This window comes from Notechis scutatus, chromosome 7 (genome assembly GCF_049901735.1).
Source record: "Notechis scutatus isolate UNSWTSFEM ecotype Mainland chromosome 7, rNotScu1.2, whole genome shotgun sequence".
Lineage (NCBI taxonomy): Eukaryota > Metazoa > Chordata > Lepidosauria > Squamata > Elapidae > Notechis > Notechis scutatus.
The window spans coordinates 2,965,931-2,990,985 of record NC_142015.1 but is presented as its reverse complement, the minus strand read 5'-3'; the positions used below and the strand labels follow the sequence as shown (position 1 = coordinate 2,990,985).

Here is a 25,055-nt window from a genome sequence, read left to right as displayed (position 1 = left end):
CTGGGTCCACCAAGCTTAAAGTTTGCCAAGGTTGGAGACCCCTGCTTTATAACATGCAAGGGAATTTCTCTGTGTGTGTGTGTGAGAGAGAGAGAGAGAGGAGGGGTGGGCTCTGTTGGGACTTTTGCAAATGGAATTATTGCAAGGTGAAACACGACAGGTTTTTGGGGGGAGGGAGGGAATAGCCCATGTAGATGAGAAAATCAAAAAAGGTGGTGCAAGGTGACGAAAAGAAGGAGCATGTGGCGTTACTAGCCAGTCGCTCCTGAATTACAACTTTTATGGGTGTGAAGGGTGAGTTCTATTAAAATTTCATTTGGGGAACAGAGCCGCTTGTGCTTCTGGGTGGCCGTGCTGCCATTTTCTTGTAAATAGTTCTGGATTTATTCCATGCTGATTTTTTTTAAGAGTTGCCACCCCAGCAGGCCAGCTACACTGTTCTTACTCATTTTTGACCAGTGAGTAATAGTTGCACAACACAGGCTTTGCCTGTGCTAAGCGATGATTTGTTGGCTCCAGCCAAATTCTAGTTGCACAAAATGGTTCGCCATAAGCCAGACCTATGAGCCTTAGTGATTGGGCGTATACTATGTCCTAAGCCCAAATCCAATCTCATTAGGGCCTTAAAGACAATAGAGTCATGTACCTCAGCCTTGGCAGTTTGAAGATGTGTGGACTTCAGCTCCCAGAATTCCGTGCTGGCTGGGGAATTCTGGGAGTTGGAAGTCCACACATCTTCAAGCTGCCACGGTTGAGAAACACTGCAATAGAACGTCTGGACTCCAGTTTTAGGAATAAGTACTAATTGTAGCATAGAAGGAAACTCAGGCTGAGAAAGAAGCTGGTTTGTGGTCCATGCAAATTTTTTTAGGAATAATTGGCCTGCCGGAGCACATCACGTCTTGCTTTAAATCTCATCCTCCAGATTTAACTCTGTTCCTGTTCAATATAGAGATACGGTTTGCCACTGTCCTCTTCCAAATAGTTTATTGTGGCTTCGAGGTTTTTGGACTTCAAAGCACCAAAGCCAAGCTAGGGTTGGTTTTATCCATGGAGCTGCACATGCTGGTACCAGGAGAGCAAGCTCCCAGATCGCTGTTTGTAGTCATTTCCATTCCAAATTTTGCAACTGCCAATATTGCAGGCCAGAGTAATTGGTTAGGGTTTGGTTTGGATTTTTTGTACAAAAAACATCCAACTGTTCGTATCATAGGAGGTCTGTTGGATATGTTCACTGCCTTGAGTTATTTGTATAAATAATAAAGGCAAGATGCAAGTAAATATTAAAATAAAAAAATGGAGCAGGTAGAACATTCCAAATTTACAGAATTGAACTTGGCGATTTGAAGAATGATTAAACCCATGGAATTATCCGTAATTTGAAAACGTGCTGAATAAAAGAAAAAATGCCCAAGAAATAGGTACAATGCAAGGGTGCAAAAATAAATATACTGTGCAATATTGGACACAGAATTCACCTGGTGATTGTGATTGTTTTAAAAAGCAAAGACACGTTTTTAGTCTACATGATGGCAAATATTTATTTATGAAATAACCAATCTTTTATTCAAAGTTAGCAGAGCCTACTGAGTATTCCTTTTGTCTGAGCCTCAAAATAGAGTGAGCTTAACAGGGAGTGCCTTGAAATCGGATGCTTGTTCTTTAAGGTAGGTTAAAAGTTAAAAAAAAAAAAATTCTAGTTACAGAAGGCAGGCCTGTTTTCAGAAGTCACGGGGCCCTACTTTACAATTTTTGCAAATGGGAGAAGAAATCTGAGCGACTTTCACCCAGCCTCCCTCCCTCTCTCTCTCTCTCTCTCTCTCTCAACCCAACCTGTTTTTACGGAGGTACAACTAAGAGGCACTCCTGTGTAAGCTGCGTTGAGCTCATGGAAGAAATGTGTGACATAAATCTTAACTATATAAAAGTAAGAGATAACATTGCAGGACAAAGGGCATAGAATGCTATGTGCAAAAAATGCTGAAAACTGCACTCTTAAATCTGCATATCATGGGATTCTCCCTATAGATACTTTGGCCTTACCATGGGATAATTCAACCCCGTTTTCGTTCCTCTGGGCAGCACTGCACCAATCCTTGTCGAACAAACGTTGTATGTGGAATATTGGGGCCAAAGATACACTCTGCAAAAGGTTTCCGTGTACTACCGTTGCAGCTTATTCAGCTCAGGTTACAGCACTTGATACCTGTTGATTTACCTGCTAGATACCTAGCTGGCAGACTGCTGGTTAAGTGTAAAGGCAAAACTTCTACGAGTAGGGGAATTTGGGGTACATACTACAAGGGAAACGAAATGGATTGAATCCTTTGTCAGTCCAAAAGAGGCTACAAAGCACTAGTAAAGCCCAAGTAGCACATTGAGGCTCTCTAATGATAAAGAGTGCAGCTTCCATTGATTTAAGACAGTTTTTTTTTAATCTCGGGGGGGGGGGATTTTTTATTTATTTTTTGCTGCTGCTTTGCGTTCCACCTTCTAAGTATTCCGCTCTCTGATGCCGTTCTCAACCCAAAGAGACCACACTACAAACCAGAGTAAGCAATTTTATTTCGAAAGGAAATGGGGAAATTTACAGGAACTGATGGAATTTTTTTTAAAAAAAAACTTTTCTTGGCTATAATTTTTGCATTTTCTCCTTTCTGCATCAGGCTCTGACCATATATATTCCACTCGATTCTCCATTTGGGACCAAAACATCCTTGTTCCTAGGGAAATGTCCGAAGTTATTTTAAAAAAGGCGAATTACATTAAGCACGGAATGAAAAACAAAGCTATCGGGAGAACACAACTTGGAGCACTGTGTTCAATTCTGGCCATCACCACACCTTGAAAAGGATATTTTAGAACTAGAAAAAGTCCCAGTCCTTCTGAAACCTGCATGTTAAATCTGACCGAAGGAAGAAGCTGAGAAATCAATGGTGGCAAGGAAAATCATAAAATGGGGGCAAAATAACCTATTTAACAACTGTCCTGTTTAGCGATAGAAATTTAGGGCTCGATTTGTGATCATAAATCAAGAATGACCTGTATTTAACTCACAGGGTCGCTGTGGGGAAAATAGGAGGGAGGATTATTAGATATGTTCCCTGCCTTGAGTTATTTGTAAACACAATTAAGGCGGGATATAAATAAATAACAGCGAGTTATTTAAAGTTGCTGCTGCTTTTTTTCCTTGTATTTGCTCTCAGATATTCTCTTCATTATAAACCTGAAAATATAGAAATGAAGGCTTAGCAGGTTAATTACCTATAAAACCATTCCTAAGCTACATATAAAGTCTGCTACGTATTTTTAAAACGACAGGACCTAAAGAGCCATATGAAATTCCAGAAGCCAAAAATTTCTGGGGAAATTTTTTTGGGGGGGGGGCGGTGTTGGGAGGCCCTAAACTGTATAAATAGCTTCTTTAGCCTATACCTAAATCAGACAATTCACTGGCCTAAAAATCCCTTTCAAAATAATAAACACTAGTAGGAGAAAATGGACAATGATGTACCATTATATTCATTTTTAGTAATAATTCTAATTTGTTCCATCAAGAATCCTGTGTGAAACCGGCAAAGGGGCAGAGCACAACTTATTGTAAGAAATCAGTTTGCCGGTGAAATTTCCCCTCCCAGCGTTCACTGCTGTGTGAACCCAGGCAATTAGCCTACGGTTAAATTAAACATGGATCGCGCAAACCCAAGTCTGCATTAGATAGACAGACAGACAGACAGGAAATCGTGGCTTGGAGTTGCTAGGAGTTGCTTGTGCGGGGGGTTGGACTAGATGACCTACAAGGTCCCTTCCAACTCTGATTAACTGTTATCTGTGAACAAGCTATGATTTAGTAAAAAAACAAGAAAATAAAATAAAATGCGAACGAGCTTCCTGCGGCTGTTTGCAGGCATCATCCCCAAACGGTATTTAACAAACCACAATAGCAGGCGATCCACAGAACATAAAGCAAGTGCCCATTATGGTTTCCGCATCCCGGCCTGCAAGACACCAAAAACAAAAAAAAACAGTTTTTAAGATGCAGGATGGGGCCAGGGCTCTGGTTTCGAGCCATGGTGGCTTGTTCAATTACAGTTGCTGGTTTTACAGAGGGATGAAAACAAACGCAACCCTGCGGCACCCCAAAAAACCGGGGGAGGGGGCTCTGCCTGGAAGCCAAACCAGCTCCAGAGGGTCAGCCCCTCCTCGGGCCCCATCCAGCAAGACGGAAAAGGGGAGGGGGGCCTACTAAAACACGGAGGAGGAGGGGGCTGAAAAGCCATAGCTGGCTGGATTCCCAGGATACATTCGCCCAATGGGGTGGGGTGGGCGCTTCATCGCGGAGCGATGGGCAGGTGGGGAGCCTGTGTTTTTTTGGGGGATGGAGGAAGAAGGGGGCTGCAAGCCCGGCAGGCTGGAATTATGGGATGGGGGGGCAACGGAGGAAGAGGGGGAGCTGCAAGCCCGACAGGCTGGGAATTATGGGTTGGGGGCAATGGAGGACATGGGAGGGGGGCAATGGAGGAAGGGGGCTGCAAGCCTGGCAGGCTGGAAATATGGGCGGGGGGGTTATGTGAGGACAAGGGAGTGGGGGCAATGGAGGAAGAAGGGGGCTGCAATCCTGGCAGGCTGTGAATTATGGGGTGGGGGGCAATGGAGGACATGGGAGGGGGGCAATGGAGGAAGGGGGGCTGCAATCCTGGCAGGCTGTAAATTATGGGGTGGGGGCAATGGAGGACATGGGAGGGGGCAATGGAGGAAGGGGGGCTGCAATCCTGGCAGGCTGTAAATTATGGGGTGGGGGCAATGGAGGACATGGGAGGGGGCAATGGAGGAAGGGGGCTGCAAGCTTGGCAGGCTGGATATATGGAGGGGGTTATGTGAGGACACGGGAGTGAGGGGCAATGGAGGAAGAAGGGGGCTGCAAGCCCGGCAGGCTGGAATATGGGTGGGGCAATGGAGGACATGGGGGCAATGGAGGACATGGGAGGGGGCAATGGAGGACATGGGAGGGGGGCAATGGAGGAAGGGGGCTGCAAGCCTGGCAGGCTGGAAATATGAGCGGGGGGTTATGTGAGGACAAGGGAGTGGGGGCAATGGAGGAAGAAGGGGGGCTGCAAACCCGGCAGGCTGGAATTATGGGGTGGGGGCAATGGAGGACATGGGAGGGGGGCAATGGAGGAAGGGGGCTGCAATCCTGGCAGGCTGTGAATTATGGGGTGGGGGGCAATGGAGGACATGGGAGGGGGCAATGGAGGAAGGGGGGGCTGCAAGCTTGGCAGGCTGGAAATATGGACGGGGGAGGTTATGTGAGGACACGGGAGTGAGGGGCAATGGAGGGAGAAGGGGGCTGCAAGCCCGGCAGGCTGGAATTATGGGGTGGGGCCGGCAGGGGCGACGGTTCCCGGGAGGACGGGGACGGAGGGGAGAGGCGGCGGGGCTGCGCCTTCCCCCTTCCCAGCCGCCCTCGGGGCCGCGCATCGGCCGCGGCGCGGGAGCCTCTTCTACGCACTGCGGCCGGCGCTTCCCTCCCTGCCCAGCCCGCCCAGGACCCGCGCAAGCAGGGCGGCGCTGCTCGGGCCGCGGGAACGCGGTGGGCTGGCCCCCCTCCCGCCTTACCTCGGATGAACCCTCGGCGGGTGCTCGTGCTCGGCCCCGGAGCGGTCTGCCGGGCATGCGCGCTGTGTGTGTGTGTGTGTGTGTGTGTGTGTGTGTGTGTGTGTGTGTGTTTCTGTGTGTGCAGCGCTGGGCAAGGCGCGCGGCCGCCCCCGCCTCCCCGTTCCCACGACCCGTTTGCTCCTTCTCGGTTTCCCGCGTCCAATGCGGCGTGTCGGGCTTTGGCGGGTTTTGCCAGCGAGGAAAAACTGAGCCAAACCCGGTTAAGGCTAAGGTGGAGAGGGTTAAATCGTGGCTTAGAGGCCGGGCTGGCCCGGGCTAAATCCTGCGCTGACCCGGGAGAAGAGGAGGCGGCCTTGGGTCCGAGCTACGGGCGGCGCCAACCTGGGCTGGTTTCCCCCCCACACCCGCATCGGGGCTAGCCTGATGTGGCCGCCTTCCCACGACGCGTTGGCCCGATTCGCAGAGTTCAAGACCCGCATCCCCGCAGCAAAGGGGCTCCCCGCATGTCTGGTTAGAGGCGGGGGAGCGACGTCCACGGGCTGCTTAAGGAGGGGAGCGGGGGCAAAGTGGCCGGGAGCTTCGGGGCCTTCCAAGGATCAGGGCTGGGGGACGAGGAGGGGAGGGCGAAAGAAAGAGCTTGGAATTATGGGGTGGGGGGGCTCCTCCATTCCTCCCTCCATTCCTTCTCTCCCTCTTCCTCCCTCTTTCTCTCCCTTCCTCCTCTCTCCCTCCCTTTCTCCCTCCCCCTTTTCTCCCTTCCTCCTCTCTCTCCCTCCCACTCCTCTCTCTATCACTCCTTCTCCCTCTCCCTCCCTCCCTCCTCTCTTTCTCTCCCTCCCTCCTCTCTCCCTCCCAGACCTTCTCTCTACCACTCCTTCTTTCTCCCTCTCTCCCTACCACTCCTTCTCTGCCTCCCTTTCTCCCTCTCTCCCTACCACTCCTCTCTATCACTCCTTCTCCCTCTTCCTCCCTCCTCTTTCTCTCCCTTCCTCTTTCTCTCCCTCCCTCTTTCTCTCCCTCTCTCCCTCCCTCTCTCCCTACCACTCCTCCCTCTATACTCCTCCCTCCCTCTCCCTCCCTCCCCTCTTTCTCTCCCTCCTCTTTCTCTCCCTCCCTCTTTCTCTCCCTCCTCTCCCTCCTCCTCTCCCTAGCACACCTTCTCTCTATCGCTCCTTCTCCCTCTCCCTCCCTCCTCTCTTTCTCTCCCTCCCTTTCTCCCTCCCCCTTTTCTCCCTTCCTCCTCTCTCTCTCTCTATCACTCCTCCCTCTCTCCCTTCCTCCCCCTCCCCCGTTGCCAGCCGGCAGTTGCGGACGTGCAGGATCGCGGCGCGGTGACAAAAGAGCGGGCCGGTCCCTGCTGCCGCCGCCGCCGAGGAGCCGAGCGCACGATGCAGCCGCAGCAGCCGCCGCCCGGGACACTCGGCGCGCACGTAAGACCCGGGCTGCGAGCTGCCGGCCCGCAAAGCCGGGAGGGGCCGCTGTCCTCCTCGCCGCCGCCCCCCCGACGGCCCTGCCTTGCAAAAGAGGGGTAGAGGGGCTGCAGCGGCGACGCCCCCCACCCCCCTCCAAGCCGCCGGTCTCCTTCGGGACTCCCCTTCTGGCAAAGGTGGAGGGAAAACAAGGGAGCGCCTTGGCTTGCGAAATGGAGCTTCCCCCCCTCGGGGCAGTCTATCTCGGAAGCTGGGAGAAGCCAGAGATATGGGGTGGGGGGGGGAAACCACCTTAGTGCTAGTCTAGGCTTGCTCGAATGAGGGTTTCCTTCATGGGGCCTCCAGCAGGTTGCAGCTCGCGGCTGACCTTCCCTGGCTCCAAGACAGGCCTTTGGAAAAGGAGACCACAAGGAACCTCAGGTCTGTAGGCTGGGCTGGGGAATGGAGAAAACGTCCCAGAAGGTGAAGGCTGTTTCTGAACGGCTGCACGGACAGCGACATGGACATTGCCCCGTGAAATCGCCAGGCGTTGAGGCTTCTCTGCCTAATCACAGACATCCCAAAGTTCTTGGTTCTTCCGAAGACCATCAATCATCAGTTGAACGTGTCAGTTAGATCCCAAAAGGGCCTTTTTTCTTCTTCAAGAGGCAACTGGACTTTCTGGGTTTTTTTTGTTTTTTTTTTGTTTGAAGACCTTTCGCTTCTCATCCCAGAAGCTTCTTCAGCTCTGACTGGAGGGTGGAGAAGGGAAGGATTGATACTTCTTGCAGATATAAATCCTTCCCTTCCCCACCCTCCAGTCAGAGCTGAAGAAGCTTCTGGGGTGAGAAGTGAAACGTCTTCAAAGAAAAACCAGAAAGTCCAGTTGCCTCTTGAAAAAAACACCTTTTTCTTTTGAAGACGTTTCACTTCTCATCCCAGAAGCTTCTTGGAGAATCAGCCGTTAACAAACACACAGCCTTGTCAAACCCCAACACTCACCTTGGTCTCCTAAGTTCCCCAACCCCTCTAGAGTAAGCTTATGAACATTTAAGCAAAGCCTACCTTACAGGGTTGTGGTGAAGGCATATAGGACGAGAGAGAGAACGTGTTCTTCACCCGAAGTTCCGGAATGCGAGGCAGAAGAATAATCCGACCAAGGTGATTTTTTTTCTTCAAGAGGCAGCTGGATGGACTTTCTGGTTTTTTTTTCTTTTGAAGACATTTCGCTTCTCATCCAAGAAGCTTCTTCTGTTCTTCAGTCCAGTCAGAACTGAGGAAGCTTCTTGGATGAGGAGCAAAACGTCTTCAAAGAAAAACCAGAAAGTCCAGCTGCCTCTTGAAAAAAAAAAACACCTGGATGACTAAGAATCTCCAGAGACATATCAGTTAGATGTGTAGTAGGTCAGGTGCAGGATAAGGACCCAGCAGATTGGGAGCAGCCTAGCCTACCTTGCAGGATTGTTAGAGGAAGGAGGGGTGTTCTCCACCCTTGCCCTGAGTGGTGTAAAGAAAGAAAGGATAGAAATCTGAATACATCAATAGTGCAAATAGTGCACCTCGACCTAACCGCAATAATTCTAGAATCGAATCGAATAACAGAGTTGGAAGGGACCTTGGAGGTCTTCTAGTCCAACCCCCTGCCTAGGCAGGAAGCCCTACGCCACAAGTGAGCCCAACATTTCTGGGGTTAAAGCGAAACATTTGTGAAGCGAGTTTGCCCCATTTTACGATTTTTCCCCCCTGCCGCGGTTCTTAAACGAATCACTGCAGTTAGTTAATGCAATTAAGTGAATCTGGCTTCCTGGCTGATCTTGCTGGTGGCAAAACGTGATCACGGTTGACTTGGGGACACAGCAACGATCATAAGTAACAGATAACAGATAATCATAGTTGGAAGGGATCTTGTAGGTCATCTAGTCCAACCCCACCCCCCGCCCAAGCAGGAGACCCTACATCAGGGGTGGCTAACCTTTTTGGGCTCCTGTGCCAAAAATTGTGCATGCACTTGTGTGCCAGCACCCAGAAGGCAATGCGTGCACCCCCCAGCCCCTACACATGCACGCGCATTCCCACCCCACCCCCGCCGCCCCCTTACCTGCACTGCGCCTCACAGCTGATTTTCAGTCTCCCAAAGGCTTAAGGAAGGCTTCTGCAGGCTTCTGCAAGCTTTGCAGGCCGAAAACTAGGCCCGTTTTGTCACTTCCTGTTTTTCAAAAATATCGGAAGTGACGAATCGGGGCTAGTTTTCGACCTCTGCTGCCTGCAGAAGCCTTCCTCAAGCCTTTGGGAGGCCGAAAAAGGCCTCAAACCAGCCGAAAATCAGCTGTGAGGCGCGCACATGCGCAGTGAGGTAAGTTTGCAGTTCGTGTTCCGGCACAAATGGCTCTGTGTGCCACCTGTCGCACGCCTACCATAGGTTCCTTCCTCCCTTCCCTGCCTCCCCTCTCTTCTTCCCTCCTTCAAGAAATGCAGGCCTGGCTGCCTTAATTGAAAATCTGAGTCGTTCCCCCCACCCACCCGACTCAATTTGTCTGGGAAGCAGAGGTGGCATTCGGCAGGTTCGGACCAGTCCTGGAGAACCGGGCGTGGAAATTTTGAGTAGTCCAGAGAACCAGCAAATCCCACCTCTTTACAGTATCCTTCCCCTGCCATGCACATCAATCCACACCCACAGAACTGGTAGTAAATTTGACCCCCACCACTGGATGGTAGGCACGTTGGTGTTCTTATGCATGCCCCTTACAGACCTCTTGGGAATGGGGTGAGGTCAACAGTAGACAGTCTAAGGCTGTGATGGTGAACCTATAGAAGCGTGCCACAGGTGGCGCGCAAAGCCCTTTGTGTGGGCAAACGAGCCCCAGGCAAACTGACCTGCACTGCACATGTGCGCACACCTCCCAGCTGATTTTTGGCTCATTTGAGGCCGTTTTTGCCCTCCCTGGGGCTTAAGAGAAGCCTCTGCAGCCTCGGGAGGCTGAAAAACTGGAAATACCGGAAGTGCCCAAACGGGCCTGTTTTTCGGCCTCCCAAGGCTGCAGAGGCTTCCCTCGAGCCTCCGGGAGGGTAAAAACGGCCTCAAACGAGCCGAAATCAGCTGGGAGGCGCACTATGCATGCGCAGTGCAGGTAAGGGGGTGAGGTGGGGGTGTTGCATGTGCATGCGCAGTGGGGAGTGCAGGATGAGTTGCGTTGTGGGTGCCGGCATGCACACCCTTTTGGTACAACCACAACAAAAAGGTTCGCCGTCACTGGTCTAAGGTTAAAGTTTGGGGGGGGGGGGTTGGCGAAGAGCCCCACAGAGTCAGGTAGTGCATTCTAGGCAGTGCATTTTTGAGAACTGAAGTCCTAACGTCTTCAAAGTTGCTGGATTGGAAGAAGCCCTTGGCCCAGCACGTCCTACAGATCCAGAGTGTGATCATTAAGTCCACAGTTCCTGGTCATGTAGATTCAGAAAATCAGGTTTGCAGAGCAAACCATGTTTATTGTAACAGCTGAGTCAGTATATTGTGTCAATATAGCCCATTATATGATGTGTTTTGCTTCCCACAGCTCCGGAAAAAAAAATTGGTTTTCCGGTATGAAACGTCCTTGAAATCAACAGAGATCAAATCACCTAGCAAGCTTTTTAAAGCAGAAATAGAAGACAAACGGTACACAGAAAGTTAAGAGCTGAAAAATGTACCCTGGGCCCCTGTTTCCCCTTCAACTCCCATTGATGCAGCTACTCATTTCTCAATCTAACCGTGCAATGGAATCTAATCCGTGGCATCATGTGATTTAATACATTCATTAATCTTTAAAGGGCCACTTTCCTGCAGGAGTCCTGTGAAGGTAAAATAAGAGTAAGGACAGTCCCTGTAGAGGAGGGAACATGCAACCTGCTAGCAATATTATTTTAAGCCATGATGGGAATTAGGTTGGAGAAAATAATTCTAAACATTGGCTTGCTTCCGTTTAGATAGCCACAATATTACTATTATTATTATTGGTTAATCTTTAGTGAGATTCACAGCCTTTGGGGCTGGTTGGTAGCTCAACAGCTTGAGTCCTAACCAAGAACCTAGGAACTGTTCAGGTAGCGTCAGAGGATATAAGCTGTTCCAAGTAGGGTGGGTTTTTTGTAGAATCAGGGTATTCAAGTCTGAGAAATTCAGGATTTCCAAATAGCGAGGCAGCCCTTTAGGTATTCCTCCAAGGGCTCCCATCACAATTGGGATCACACACCATTTCTTTTTCCAAAGTTGTTCAACTTCCATTTGTAAGTCCCGATACTTTGTGATTTTTTTTCTTTCTTGCTGTGTGTCTTCAATTCATGCATCACCAGGTATTGCAATGTCAATGAACCAAACCTTTTTCTTTTTAACTATTATTATGTCAGGTGTGTTGTGGGCCTATCCATTTGAATTTTGAAGTCCCACAAGATCTTGGCTTTTTCATTCTCCAGAACCTTCTTAACTTAATGTTCCCAGTAGTTGTTACTATACTCAAATCCAAACTTTTGGCACAGTTTCCAGTGAATGATTTTTAGCAACTCGGTTATGGCATTTTAGGTAGTCAGTTTGTGAAATTTTGCTGCACCCATTGATTAAATGGTCAACTGTTTCATCTTTCTCTTTACAGAGGCGGCATTTGCTGCTGGTGGTGACATGCTAAATCTTTGCCTTCATGCAATTTGTGGCTAAGGCTTGTTCTTGAGCAGCCAAAATAAAGCCTTCAGTTTCTTTTTTCAGTATTCCTGATTTTAACCAATTCCAAGTAAGCTTTTGGTCAGCTTTGCCTTCAATACTTTTCAGGTATTGGCCATGCATAGCTTTGCTTTTCCAATTTTCAATTCACTTCTCAATAACTTCTTTTTTGTATTTAGCTTTTGACTTGGTGGTTGTTGTTGTTGTTATTATTATTATTATTATTATTTTCTACACTGTTTTCCCCTTCTCTCTCTCTCTCTCTCTCTTTTAATTTTTTTTTTTACATTTTAAGACCATTATTGGCAATGGTGCCTTGCCTTATCTTCTCTGGAAATCGTTCAAGGAGGAATGCATAACTGCACACTTCCCTTCTGCAAAACCTCTTGTACAACCGTCAAGGAGGACCCCCCTAAAAAAAGGCCCATCCTAACCTGCCAGGGGTCAAGAGGGCCAATTAGATGCATCCATGCTTTTCAAAACAAGGGGAAAAAAATAAATATAAATACATCTCTTTTGTCCCTCCCTGCTTTGCAGAGTAAACACAAAGCGGCTTCATTGGAGAAAGGCAGAGGGACACACAGCTGTCACCCAGTCACCCCAAATAAAATCTCCACTGTGACCTCCATCTAGGGGTGTGGGAAGGGCAGGGGAAGGGCATGGCTTTGTGCATTGTTCAAGGCAATGGTGGCTGGGTTGTGGGCACATCCCTCTCCTTCTCCTCCTCCTCCTCCTCCTCCAAACAAGCTGCTCCCCAGCTCTGCTGCGCTTATTGGCGCAATCTGTTTTGCTAGCTGGGGGAATAGAACTGCTCCTGTGCATCGCCTTGTCCTTCAGCTGCAGCCAGGGAGCATGCTCAGTAGAGGCTGTGGGGAGAGCTCTGCTTCTCAGAGAGAGCCCAGGCAGCTGCCCCTCCCAGCCGCTGTCCTCAGATGCCCTCTGATGCGCTTCTATCTGTTCTCGGCTTTTCCCATGAATGAGCGCGCCAAAAAGATAAAGATTAATGGACACACAATCGATGCAGGCCCTGAACGCTGGCTGGGTCACCACATTGTAAGAGAGACCCCTGCAGGCAGCCAGGAATAAAAATATATATATATATCGTAAGAGCTTCAGCGCTGGCACCACATTGACACAGAAGCCCTGTTTTACGTGCCTCCCGTCGGACGCGGCATTGCCCCCGTTTGAATTTTGGAACACTTCCTTCCAGAATCCGTTACGAGTCACCATCGACTTAACAGCCGTTCATAAAGTGAGTGTTGGATGTGGCACTGAAAAAAAAAAAAAGCAACTTGCAAACAGTCCTTGACTTTGCAACCTTTTGCAACATCCCTACCCCGGAATCCATCGGTGCTCTGGCCACCTTCTCCCCCCGTCCCAAAAGGTTGGTCTTTCCAGGGCAGCTGAGGAAGTCAGTACATTCTCTCCCTCTCACAATTTTGCAGGCGAATATTGTTCAGGCCTACGTTGGACATGGGATGTGGCACCTGGGAAAAAAAGACTTAATCCTGCAGGGAAAGATTGGAGGCAAACGAGGTCCAGGCAGAAGAAGAAGAACCTCAAAATTGTAAGGGGACCAGTTTGGACAAAACTCAACAGCCCTTTTTCATGCGGCTGTTGAATAAAAATAGGATCGCCAACATGATCGGCAATGTCTGATGACGGATAGGGGAGGAGGAGGAAAAGAAAGGAGGAAGAGGAAGAAGAAGAAGAAGAAAGGAGGAGGAGGAAGAAAAAGAAGAAGAAAGGAGGAGGAGGAGGAAGAGGTGGAAGAGGAGGAGAAGAAAGGAGGAGAAAAAAGAAAAGAAGAAAGAAAGAAAGAAAGAAAGAAAGAAAGAAAGAAAGAAAGAAAGAAAGAAAGAAAAAAAAAGAAAGAAGAAAGAAAGAAAGAAAGAAAGAAAGAAAGAAAAAGAAGAAAGAAGAAGAAGAAGAAGAAGAAGAAGAAGAAGAAGAAGAAGAAGAAGAAGAAGAAGAAGAAGAAGAAGAAGAAGAAGAAGCCATACTATACAGTAAGTGTGCATGTGGCAGTATACCTCACAAGGGGATATACCTTAGTGAGGCCACACTTGGCATACTGCATCCAGTTCTTGTCACCATGGTCCAGGAAAGATGCCGAGATTCTAGAAAAAGTGCAAAGAAGAGCAACAAAGATCGATAATAAAGGCTTTGGAGGCTAAACTGTACAAGGAATGGTTAAGGGAGCTAGGCATGTCTCTAGCCTATCGAAGTGAAGGATTCAGGGTGACATGATAGCTGTCTTCCAGTCCTTGAAGGGCTGTCACAGAGAACGATGGATTGACAGAGTTGGAAGGGACCTTGTAGGTCATCTAGTCCAACCCCCTGCCCAAGCAGGAGACCCTACACTGTTTCTGACAAATGGCAGTCTAGTCTCTTCTTGAAAGCCTCCAGGGATGAAGTTCCCACAACTTCCGAGGGCAACTTCTGTTCCATGGGTTGATTGTTCTCCCTATCAGAAAATTCCTCCTTATTTCCAGGTTGAATCTCTCCTGAATCAGTTTCCATCCATTATTCCTTGTCTGGCCTTCAGGTGCTTTGGAAAATAGCTGGACCCCTTCCTCTTTGTGGCAGCCCCTCAAATATTAGAAGACTGCTATCATTTCTCCCCTGGTCCTTCTCTTCACTAGAGTAGCCAGGCCCAGTTTCTGCAACCGTTCATCCTATGTTTTACTTTTCCAGTCCCCTCATCATCCTGGTTGCTCTTCTCTGCACTTTTTCTAGAGTCTCAACATCTTTTTTATAGTGTGGCGACCAAAACTGGATGCAATATTCTAGGTGTGGTCTTACTAAGGCTTTGGAAATTGCTAGACCCCATCCTCTCTGTGGCAGCCCCTCAAATATTGGAAGGCTGCTATCCTGTCTCCCCCGGTCCTTCTCTTCCCTAGACTAGCCAGGCCCAGTTCCTGCAACCTTTCATTGTGTGTTTTATTCTTCAGTCCCCTAATCATCCTGGTTGCTCTTCTCTGTACTTTTTCTAGAGTCCCAACATCTTTTTTAACATCGTGGAGACCAAGACTGGATGCAGTGCTCTAGGTGGGGTCTTACTATGGCGTTATAGAGTTTGACTTATTCCCCAAAGCACCAGAGGGCAGGACAAGAAGTAATGAGTGGGCGTTTGTCAAAAGACATTTCCTGACAGTGAGAAGAATTAGTCAGTGAAACCAGGATGATATCAGGTCTCCTGCCTTGAACTTTAGGTTGGACTAGAAGATCTTTGAGGTCCCTTCTGGCTCTGATTCTATGCAGGGCTGGGCTGCTGGGGATTCGCAGGGGTTCAGGAGAGCCCCCTGACTAAGATTCTATGCAGTTTGGAGAACCCCCAAATCCCACTCCTGGCTGGCCCCGCCCACCCCATCCCCTCCCCTCCCAGGAATCCCCAGGTGGCCCATTTTGGATGCAGGTAAGTGCAGGATGTGCGCAGAGGCTCCGGGAGGGTGAAAAATGGACCTCTCCCTCAGAAATGGGCCCATTTCCGGCATCCAGAGAGCCTCCGGAGCCCGGGGAGGGTGAAAACGCCCTCCCCCCCACCGCCGTGGTGCAGGAGGCCGACTAGGCCACGCCTACCATGGCCACGCCCACCCAACAACCAGGCAGAGAACCCGTTGCTAAAATCTTTGAAGCTCACACCTGGTTCTATGTTCTAAACAGATGCAATTGTGTTGAAGCAACACGACTGCATGATTTCCCCCTCAGTCCCCCTCTTCTTCCTTCAGGATCCCTCACCTGCAGGCAGGGCAGCCTCAGTGGCTACAGCCTATCCTTAATTTACTTGGCTCGTCTCTCTTCTGCAGAGAACCTTGGCCCATGTTTTTATTACAATTTGATTAATTTGTTGATAGCCGTAAAAACCCTCCTCCAAGGCTACTTACCGCACGGCATGCTAGAGTGCAATCCAATCCAATAATTATAATACAAGGTAGCAAATATATATATATATATATACGGCAGCAAAACACCAACCGAAACCCAATCAGAGAAACAGAACAAGCACTTAGAAAGTTGCTCGGCGGAGCAAGCCTTCGGAACCACAAAGTACACGGTGGTGAAACGTGCAAGGAATCTCGGGACATCTGAAGAGGAAGGTGAACATCATCTCTTGTGGCATTGATGCTGGCTGGCTCAGCAATGGATAGCAACCATCGGTGTCTCTGTAGATTCGGCAGGTGATTTAATTTGCTGGGAACTGCTCGGGGCCGAAATGGCGTATAATTTGTGTCATTTGCACCGAAACCGTTGTGTGTGTGTGTGTGTGTGAGATCACGGTGGCTTGCCCTGGGATCTTTTCAAGAGCACTCGTGAGACTTTGCAGAAGAGCAGGTTAGATATTCCTTAGATCAGGGGTGTCCAACCTTGGCAACTTTTAAGACTTGTGGACTTCAACTCCCAGAATTCCTCAGCCAGCAAAGCTGGCTGAGGAATTCTGGGAGTTGAAGTCCACAAGTCTTAAAAGTTGCCAAGGTTGGACACCCCTGCCTTAGATTGAGATCAGGGGTATCCAACGTTGGCAACTTACGACTTGTGGACTTCCACAGCGTCCCTCAGCCAGCATTTGAAGACTTGTGGACTTCAACTCCCAGAATGCATTAAAATGAAATGTCATCGCATATAGCTCTCAAAGGACCTCCAATACATCTGTATATACTGTATAAAAGTGAAATACCCCTCACGCATCATCACAAAATCTCCAGAACCGTCAAGCCTCCAAACTTGAAATTGGAACCGTATGTTCCTCTTGGCTTCTAGGGGCTCACTAAGAAAGGATTTTTCAAAATGACCATCAGAGCATTTAGAGTATTTCCTATATTATTATTATTATTATTATTATTATTATTATTATTATTATTATTATTATTATTATTATTATTATTATTAACACGCTCTGATGCTAAGGAGTTCTACTCCCCCTCCCCACCTGGAAAAAAATATCTTCCAAATGCAAAACACAAGCAGAGGAGTTTCCGTTTCAGTTTCACAGCACCAAGCAGCTTCAGTTCAGAACAGTTTAGCTAAGCCACGCCCAGGCTCCTTGCTGTCTCCCTTCTTGCTCACACAGCAAATACTGTTTCAGTTTCCAAACAGCCCTCAGCTATCTCACACACTGAGAGGACACTAGCCAGATGAATACCGATGGATGCTGGTAGGCAGAGGCAGCGTTTCCCGTCTCCTTTATTTTCTTCCCCCAAAACTAAGCCCAATCACATAGTTTTGTAGTGAAGCACGGGTATCCTGCTAGTACTACATAAACATGACTAAATAAGTAAATAAATACCCATGTGGCATATGCAGCTATCGTTCCTCCATTTTACCCTCATGAGAACAACCTGTAAACTTTACATTCTCTAAAGTTAGTTGGCCAAAACACAGCAATTGCCCCAAAGCCCTTCACAGCGCATTGCAGCAGAATGTTAAAAATGAGTGTTATTAGCCTTAAAACTAATCAAACAGGTTGCGTTGGCTCAACAGAGGAAGCCATCAAAACAGCTGCCCTTGTGCAACTCGATAGAGGTTGGGTGGCTGTAATTATGGGCGGGAAAAGGTGTGTGCAGAGGCCGCAACTGTCATACCTTCCAGCTCAAAAAACTAGCAGGACCGGAAAAAGAGGTCTCTTTTTTTCCCCTCACCTTCAAGGAGCTTTTTCAGAGCTCTACCTGAGTTGCAACTTGAAAGGGTAAAATCTTAGGAGAAATGTTACTAATGAATTCTTAGGTCTGCAGTAAGTGGCTTTCCACCCTCCTGTCCCATTTATGAATTCTGGTGTGCGTATTTTTTATTTATTGGGCCGTGTTTTAAAAATGCAGGAGTGGTGTGCTGGCCTACAGGTGAAGCTCTTGCCTCACAATCAGGAGGCTGTGAATTCAATCCTAGGGAGAGGCTGATATTTCTCTCTCTGGGCGCGATGAGAATCTACCGAATATTAACTCCGCACTGGCGACAGGAAGGGAATCCGGCCAGTAAACCCCGGAAGGGATTATGGGGTCATTAAAAGATGATGATGTATTAAAAATGCTACTGTTTTTAAGCAAGTAATCAGACATACGTTCCCAAATGGTATTCCATTTGCCTTTACGCTCTCAAACCTAAACCTCCTGATATGGAAATTGGTGTATTCCTGATAATTTAATGTCTTCTATTTGGGCAGGTACTGCAGATATTAAATTTCTTAGGAGATTCCTTGGGTTTTGCAGATGCTTGTATTCTTCTGAGTTTTATATATATGGTACTTATGGCTGGGAAATGAAGACAATGGACAATGGATTACGCACACATTTCTGACTGCCCAAAAGTTACAAAATTGGACATAATATTCTCTGTCAGTTATTCCACCATCTTAAATATTGGCCTCTCTTTCTCTTATTTTACTGCTCCGAGTCCTGCAGCAATGGGAGAACTATTTGGCATGCATCTTTATATATTAGTTTATATATTTCGATTCTGCTTTCCTTATTACAATGTAATTTATTTACACTTACTTAATTGTTGTAATGTAGCAACTAGCTTTGATTAGCATTTTAGTTCCATCTTTTGGTGTCCAGACCACCACGAATTCTGTCAACTCTTATCTACTGCCAACTCTCTTTGATGGTTAGTAGTTCGGATCCTGCCTGCCTGCCTGCTCTATAATCTATCTATCTATCTATCTATCTATCTATCTATCTATCTATCTATCTATCTATCTATCATTCTATCTCTACATCTATCTATCTATCTATCTATCTATCTATCTATCTATCTATCATCTATCTATTAATCTATCTCTCTATCCCAACCTGTCTGTCTTTCTGTCTGTCTATCTATCTATCTATCTATCTATCTATCTATCTATCATCTATCTATCTATCTATCTATCTATCATATATCTATCATTCTATCTCTACATCTATCTATCTATCTATCTATCATCTATCTATCTATCTATCTATCTATCTATCTATCTATCATCTATCTATCTATCTATCTATCTATCTATCTATCTATCTATCTATCATCTATCTATCATCTATCTATCTATCTATCTCTCCCTGTCTGTCTGTCTGTCTATCTATCTATCTATCTATCTATCTATCTATCTATCTATCTATCTATCTATCATATATCTATCATTCTATCTCTACATCTATCTATCTATCTATCTATCTATCATCTATCTATCTATCTATCTATCTATCTATCTATCTATCATCTATCTATCTATTATTCTATCTCTATCTCTACCCCTATCTATCTATCTATCTATCTATCCGTCCATCCATCCATCTATCATCTATCTATTATTCTATCTCTACCTCTATCTATCTATCTATCTATCATCTATCTATTATTCTATCTCTATCTCTACCCCGTCTGTCTGTCTGTCTGTCTGTCTGTCTGTGTCTATCTATCTATCTATCTATCTATCTATCTATCTATCTATCTATCTATCTATCTATCATCTATCTATTATTCTATCTCTATCTCTACCCCTGTCTGTCTGTCTGTCTGTCTGTCTGTCTGTGTCTGTCTGTCTGTCTATCTATCTATCTATCTATCTATCTATCTATCTATCTATCCATCCATCCATCCATCCATCCATCCATCCATCCATCCATTTGAACTGCCTGGACTTTTGATTCCCTGTGCTTGACATCGTACCTAGTTCCCTTAATCCCTAGTTCCCCTAAGCATTCATTGCATGGTTTGCCTCCACACTTTTTAATATCTTCATTGCGTTGCACTTTTCCTAAGCTCGCTCTTGTCCATTCAGCCCTATGAAATCTCTGGTATCACAGAGCCAGATTTCTCCATCTCCTACCTCCTCTGGGCTCTAAGGTAAACTGTATCCGGGGAAATTTCTGCCCTTTTGGTTTGAAATATTTCCTGGAAACTTATCCAGCTGGCTTCTCTGGAGTGCTGGTCCTTGTTTTTTTGTGGACGAAGTCTGCCATCTGGTGCTGAATCCAAGGGTCTGTTGCAGAATGCGTTTTAAGCAGGGGGGGTGTCCCCAAACTTGGCAACTTTAAGACTTGTGGACTTCAACTTCCAGAATTCCCCAGCCACCATTCCCACGTATCAACATCTGGGGCCACATCCTGCTTCTTTTGGATGGAATAACCACTGTACATCTATTCATGCTTGTCTTTCCAGAGGATTTTTTTTTTTTAAAAAAAAAGAACTCAACATTTTAAAAGTTGTAAAGCTGCCGTGGACTGCCATGTTGTGTATCAGAGAAAGTAGTTAAGAATTATGAGCACCGGCCAATTGGCACTTTCCCCTCTGGGTTTTTTCCCCTCCCTGTTTCAAAGGATAGAGCCAGCCCTTATCACCAACATCCGTAAAGCAAATAAAAAGAGCATTTATACTTAACACCACTTGCTTTGAAATATATGTCTGTTGTCCCTCTAATGCAACACTAAAGGGCATATCTTGGCTGCTTGAATGTTACAGGCTTAACCAGGTTAGCTTAAGAGCTACTGAGTAGATTTGCATGGCATGCTCATCTTAGAGAGTTTAGCCTCCCTGGTGTGTGTTTGTGTGTCAGAGAGAGAGACAGAGAGGGAGATTTAGCATGTATGAACCTTTGAAATGAATTAATTAAGAAAGCCTGTTGTGGAAACATAATCACTTTAATTTTATTTCTACTTTAAGCCAATAAAAATTATCACCGAAGAAGGAAGAGGATCAAAGGTGGTGGGATGAATAACATTATCCCCAGAGGTCTTTTTTATTATTATTTCTGTTTCTTAATCGTAATAAATCTCATTTTCTGCTCCTTGGAATCCAGGCACATCCATGGGATGGGCACAAATGATGCCAAGTCTCTCGTAAATGAAAATGGAACTTATTTGTGCATGTGATGTATATCTTTTTGCACTGTAGACGTGATGGTGGATTTTTTTCAGTTTCTTCCTATTCGTAATATGCAAGGGATTTGATCTCTTTGTAAACAGCACCCTGGAGCAAATGAGCGAGGAGGAGAACCAAATTCATTGATAGCCTCACATTACAATGAACAAGGACACGCCTCCTTCTTCGACTTTGCCCTAAATTTCCCGTTATGTCAGAACAAAACTTTCTTAATAACCCCCCAGATCGTGCCATGCATGCCAGCTGCACCAACAACACGTGGGAGGGAATGGAAGGGCTTAAGGTGATCGAAATATCTCTCCTGCCAGGTAAGTGGCAAACTGGCTTTAATATTTGATGGTTGCATTCTTGCGCCCCGAGCCAATTCCCTTTCTTCTCTATCCAATTTGAGAACAGAAGATAGACTTCCAGATAGACTTCTATTTCCAAGGAGGAGGGGGGAAAATAGCACTTTTCTAACTGGTGGGAATTGTGGTGTTGTTTTTTAATCACAAGGCGACTGAGAAACATATGCGAATATTCTTTCTTTAATTTTATCAGCCATCTTTGCGGCTTCTCGCACTTCCTCCAAACTGGAGGGGAAGACTCCCCTTGGGAGAGAAAATGTTCTACATCGGTAGCGCTACTGTCGTTCCTAGCACTGAGTTTTCCCTTATGAGCCAGTATCCGAGATTCTGCCCATTCCTTGTAAATCAGGGGTGAAAGGGGCTGTTGGAAGAAATGTTGTTCTGGGTTCAGTTCCAAGTGGGGGAAAAAAGACATTGGATTCATGGAAGCCGCTTGGAAAGGTGGTTTATTGATGAACAGGATCACATGCCATGGAGATCTCGGGCAAAGAAAAGGGCAGGGGTGCTTTAAGAGTCCCTGGGTTTTAGGTCCTCTCTGGGCTTTGAACTTCCTGGGGCACAGGAAGAGTATCCTGATTGGTTGCTGTCAGAGGTCATGGCTAGCTCTGTAGGTTGCCCGCGTGCTAAGTTTGGTTGAAACTTGGTGGGTGGTGCAATGAAGGGCAATCGAATGGCTCTGCCTGGAGGAGGTAGATCTTTGTTATGCAGAATAGACTGGCCCAGGCCTTAACGGCCCATGAACAAAGGGGTGGTGGTGAGTTTTTGCTTCTCTTTTTGAGTCTCTACTTCTCTTTTAGGGGATCTATTCTGCCTTTTTAGTATATCCTGAAATATTTCATTTTTTTCTAGGATTTCAACGTCCAACAGGGCTTTTTTTTTTTTTTTTCATGTTGACAAAATCACATTTTGAAAAGCTATTTGTATCCACGTCCAGGACTTGATTGAGGCCCACAGCAGGAATTAAATTCTGAGGCATTGTGCAGAGGTTTTGGATCTTGGACAAAAAGAAGCTGACTCGGGCGTCTCACACAGGGCAGCTGTCTTCCCACTTGTCTTCTCCACAATGTGGGGTTTCTCCCCACTCCCTGCTTTGGTTATACCTTTACTCTTCCCCCCCCCCCGTCCTTTACAGCCTTCAGATGCCAAAACAGAGAATAATGTGCAACAGGTGCCAGGATGCCTGTTGGGTAATGGGTGCTACTTCTGCCAGGGATGAGCCCCGTCTTTGCCGTGACCTCTGATGATGATGGTGACGGATGCTGGCTCTTCTCCCAGAAGGGCAGGTGGACGATGATCCCACCAAACCATGGCCTATTGTGTGAGTCTCTGGCGGGAGGTCTGGCAGGTGGGGGACACACACACATGGAACAAATACCAGCTTATGTGGCCGAGTTCACCCCGTTGGAAGAAATATCCTGGGTTCAGTTCCAAGTGGGGAGAAAAAACACTGGAAACATGAAAGATCTTTGGAAAGACGGCTTAATGGTGGACAGGATCACATGCCATGGAGATCTCGGGCAAAGAAAAGGGCAGGGATGCTTTAAGAGTCCCTGGGTTTTAGGTCCTCTCTGGGCTTTGAACTTCCTGGGGCACAGGAAGAGTATCCTGATTGGTTGCTGTCAGAGGTCATGGCTAGCTCTGTAGGTTGCCTGCGTGCTAAGTTTGGTTGAAACTTGGTGGGTGGTGCAATGGAGGGCAATCGAATGGCTCTGCCTGGAGGAGGTAGATCTTTGTTATGCAGAATAGACTGGCCTTAATGGCCCATGGACAAAGGTGGGGGAAGGGCTGAGTTTCTGCCTCTCTGAGTTTCTACTTCTCTTTTAGGGGAAATATTCTGCCTTTTTAATATATCCTAAAATTTAGTTTAGTTTACTTTATTCTCATTGCACCTCGTACAACGAAATCAAACACCATCTTCAGTGCACATCATGGCCATGACCATGAAAATAAACACACACATCCTTTACCCTCCACACATTGAACCAAAAACCCCCAATACCACATCAATACTGCACTATACAGCAGAATTCAAAAGAGCTACTGCCCTGGGATAGAAGCTGTTTTTCAGCCTATTTGTCCTTGTTTTTATTATTCTGTACCGTATGCCAGATTATAATAGTTCAAAAAAAGGGGTTTATTTTTCTAGGAGACGGGTGGGTTTTAACATTCAACAACCCAATGGGCCCATGCCAGCTGCAAGGAAACAGTTTTGAGACAGACTGGAATAGACTGGGAAAGTTCAGCTTCACCCACACGTTCCCTGCCTTACTAAGTCAGCTGTTCTGGCACTGAAGCAATATATGCAGTCAAGCTAATGATATTGTGATTTTTGGAGCATCGTGGCAATATTTTCTTTTGTTCTACACAAACTCAGGCCTGAGACTCCTGGAAAAGGAATCTCAGGCAAGGAAAATCAGTTTGTATCCAAGCTATAAAAAGGATGAGGCTTGGATTACTTGGGCTGCAGATATTTGGATCACCACTGGAGGGCAGTAAAAGGTCATCAAAGGTTCTTTGGTTCCATCTGCTGGCCATTCAAATAATTGCGGCCAGTTATGGTAGCTGTACTGAGAGTCAACTTACTGTAGTCAACAGACATATTGTGCTACATCCCAGAATTCTTAACCAGCAAGCTCAAAGATGGAAAAAAATTGAGATCTCTTCTGTTCCAGCACACCTGGGAATATGTAGAGAAGTAGAGAGTCCTTGACTTACAACTATTCATTTAGCGACTGTCCGAAGTTACAAAGTGACCCCATGTTCACATGATCAACAGGGGCTTGTCAACTGGCCTGTGATAGTTGTGATGTCATGGGATCACCATTTGCAACCTTCCCAGCCAGCTTCTGCCAAGGAAAGTTAATGGAAGAAGACAGATTTGTTTAACAATCAGAATTCATTTGGTTAACAGTGGCAAAAAGGTCATAAAATGGAGTGGGAGTCATTTTAACAAGTGCCTTGCTTAATGACAGAAATGTTGAGTTCAATTGTGGTCATAAGTTGAAGACTTTATTGTAAGTCAAAGACTTAACAATAGTTCACTTAGTGGCCATTCAAAGTTACAATGGCACTGAGAAATGTGACTTATGACTGTTTTTTAGTTACGACCTTTGCAAGATCCCCATGGTCACATGATCAAAATTCAGTCGCTTGGCAACTGATTCATATTTATGACCGTCGCTGTTTTCCAAGGTCATGCAATCCCCTTTTACAACCTTAACAAACGGGTTACTAACTTATTGACTGCAGCAACTCACTTTTAACAACTGTGGCAAGACCAAGGTTGTAAAATGGGGCACAATGGGGCTGTACTCAGACTGCTACACCCAAATACATTTAATTGCAAATGTCCCAGTTCTCCATCGATCCATATCCAGAGTCCAGAGTCTACCTAAAGACAAGTAGTACAAGTTCATTTAGTGACCAAAGTTACAATGGCATTGAAAAAGTGACTTATGATCATGTTTTTCACTTACAACCATTGCATCTTTTCAGATGGTATCTAGTTCATTCATTCATTCATTCATTCATTCATTCATTCATTCACACACACACACTTTGCTTCAATGAACATCTCAGGGGCTTACAAACCTGTTAAACTTAACTAATACAATATTACAGTAGCCACATTCAATATTTGCAGTGGTCTGGTGTGCCCTCTGATGGCCAGTGAATTTTATTGCATCTGATGGAAATTATAGAACAAATCTGTAGATGATGCAGAGAATAAAATTCAATCACCGTGACAAAATACACTAGATGGTATTATGAAAATTGAATTCAGCTAAGAAAAATATAAAGTTTTGCATTTAGACTCAATGAATAAACTTACAAAGGACTGTTTATTCTGAATTGAATTTAAGGACTCCTTGGCCTGTCAAAAATATAAAAGGCAACAAAACTGTGGTTGACCACAAGCTGAATACAAGACTTCAGGGTAAGGTAATTTCAAAAAATGTAGATGTGGCTGTATTACTGGAATTATAGTTCATGTGATGACTCGTCTCTCAAAATAACCCCAAACCCAAAACATACATTAAAGTCCGGTAATGCCTTCAACTTAGACTTCACTATTTTATTAGGCACAGTTTAAAGTCACAAAAGTAAATAAGAAGGCAAACAAAACCAAAACCAACT

At 46.2% G+C, this 25,055-nt stretch overlaps 2 long non-coding RNA genes across 3 annotated transcripts; both read left to right on the top strand.

Annotated features, from left to right (window-relative positions):
- Positions 1 to 6,865: 6,865 nt before the first annotated feature.
- LOC148130012 (uncharacterized) lies at positions 6,866 to 13,260 on the top strand. 2 transcript variants are annotated; one of them, XR_015750319.1, is made up of 3 exons: positions 6,866 to 7,046; positions 11,648 to 11,820; positions 13,158 to 13,260. It is a non-coding gene; the product is annotated as an uncharacterized LOC148130012 (long non-coding RNA). The 2 variants fall into 2 exon arrangements; XR_015750318.1 differs by lacking the exon at positions 6,866 to 7,046 and adding an exon at positions 10,307 to 10,677.
- Positions 13,261 to 13,587: 327 nt separating this feature from the next.
- On the top strand, positions 13,588 to 19,861 carry LOC148130011 (uncharacterized). The gene is made up of 2 exons (XR_015750317.1): positions 13,588 to 13,721; positions 19,751 to 19,861. It is a non-coding gene; the product is annotated as an uncharacterized LOC148130011 (long non-coding RNA).
- The last annotated feature ends 5,194 nt before the right edge of the window (positions 19,862 to 25,055 follow it).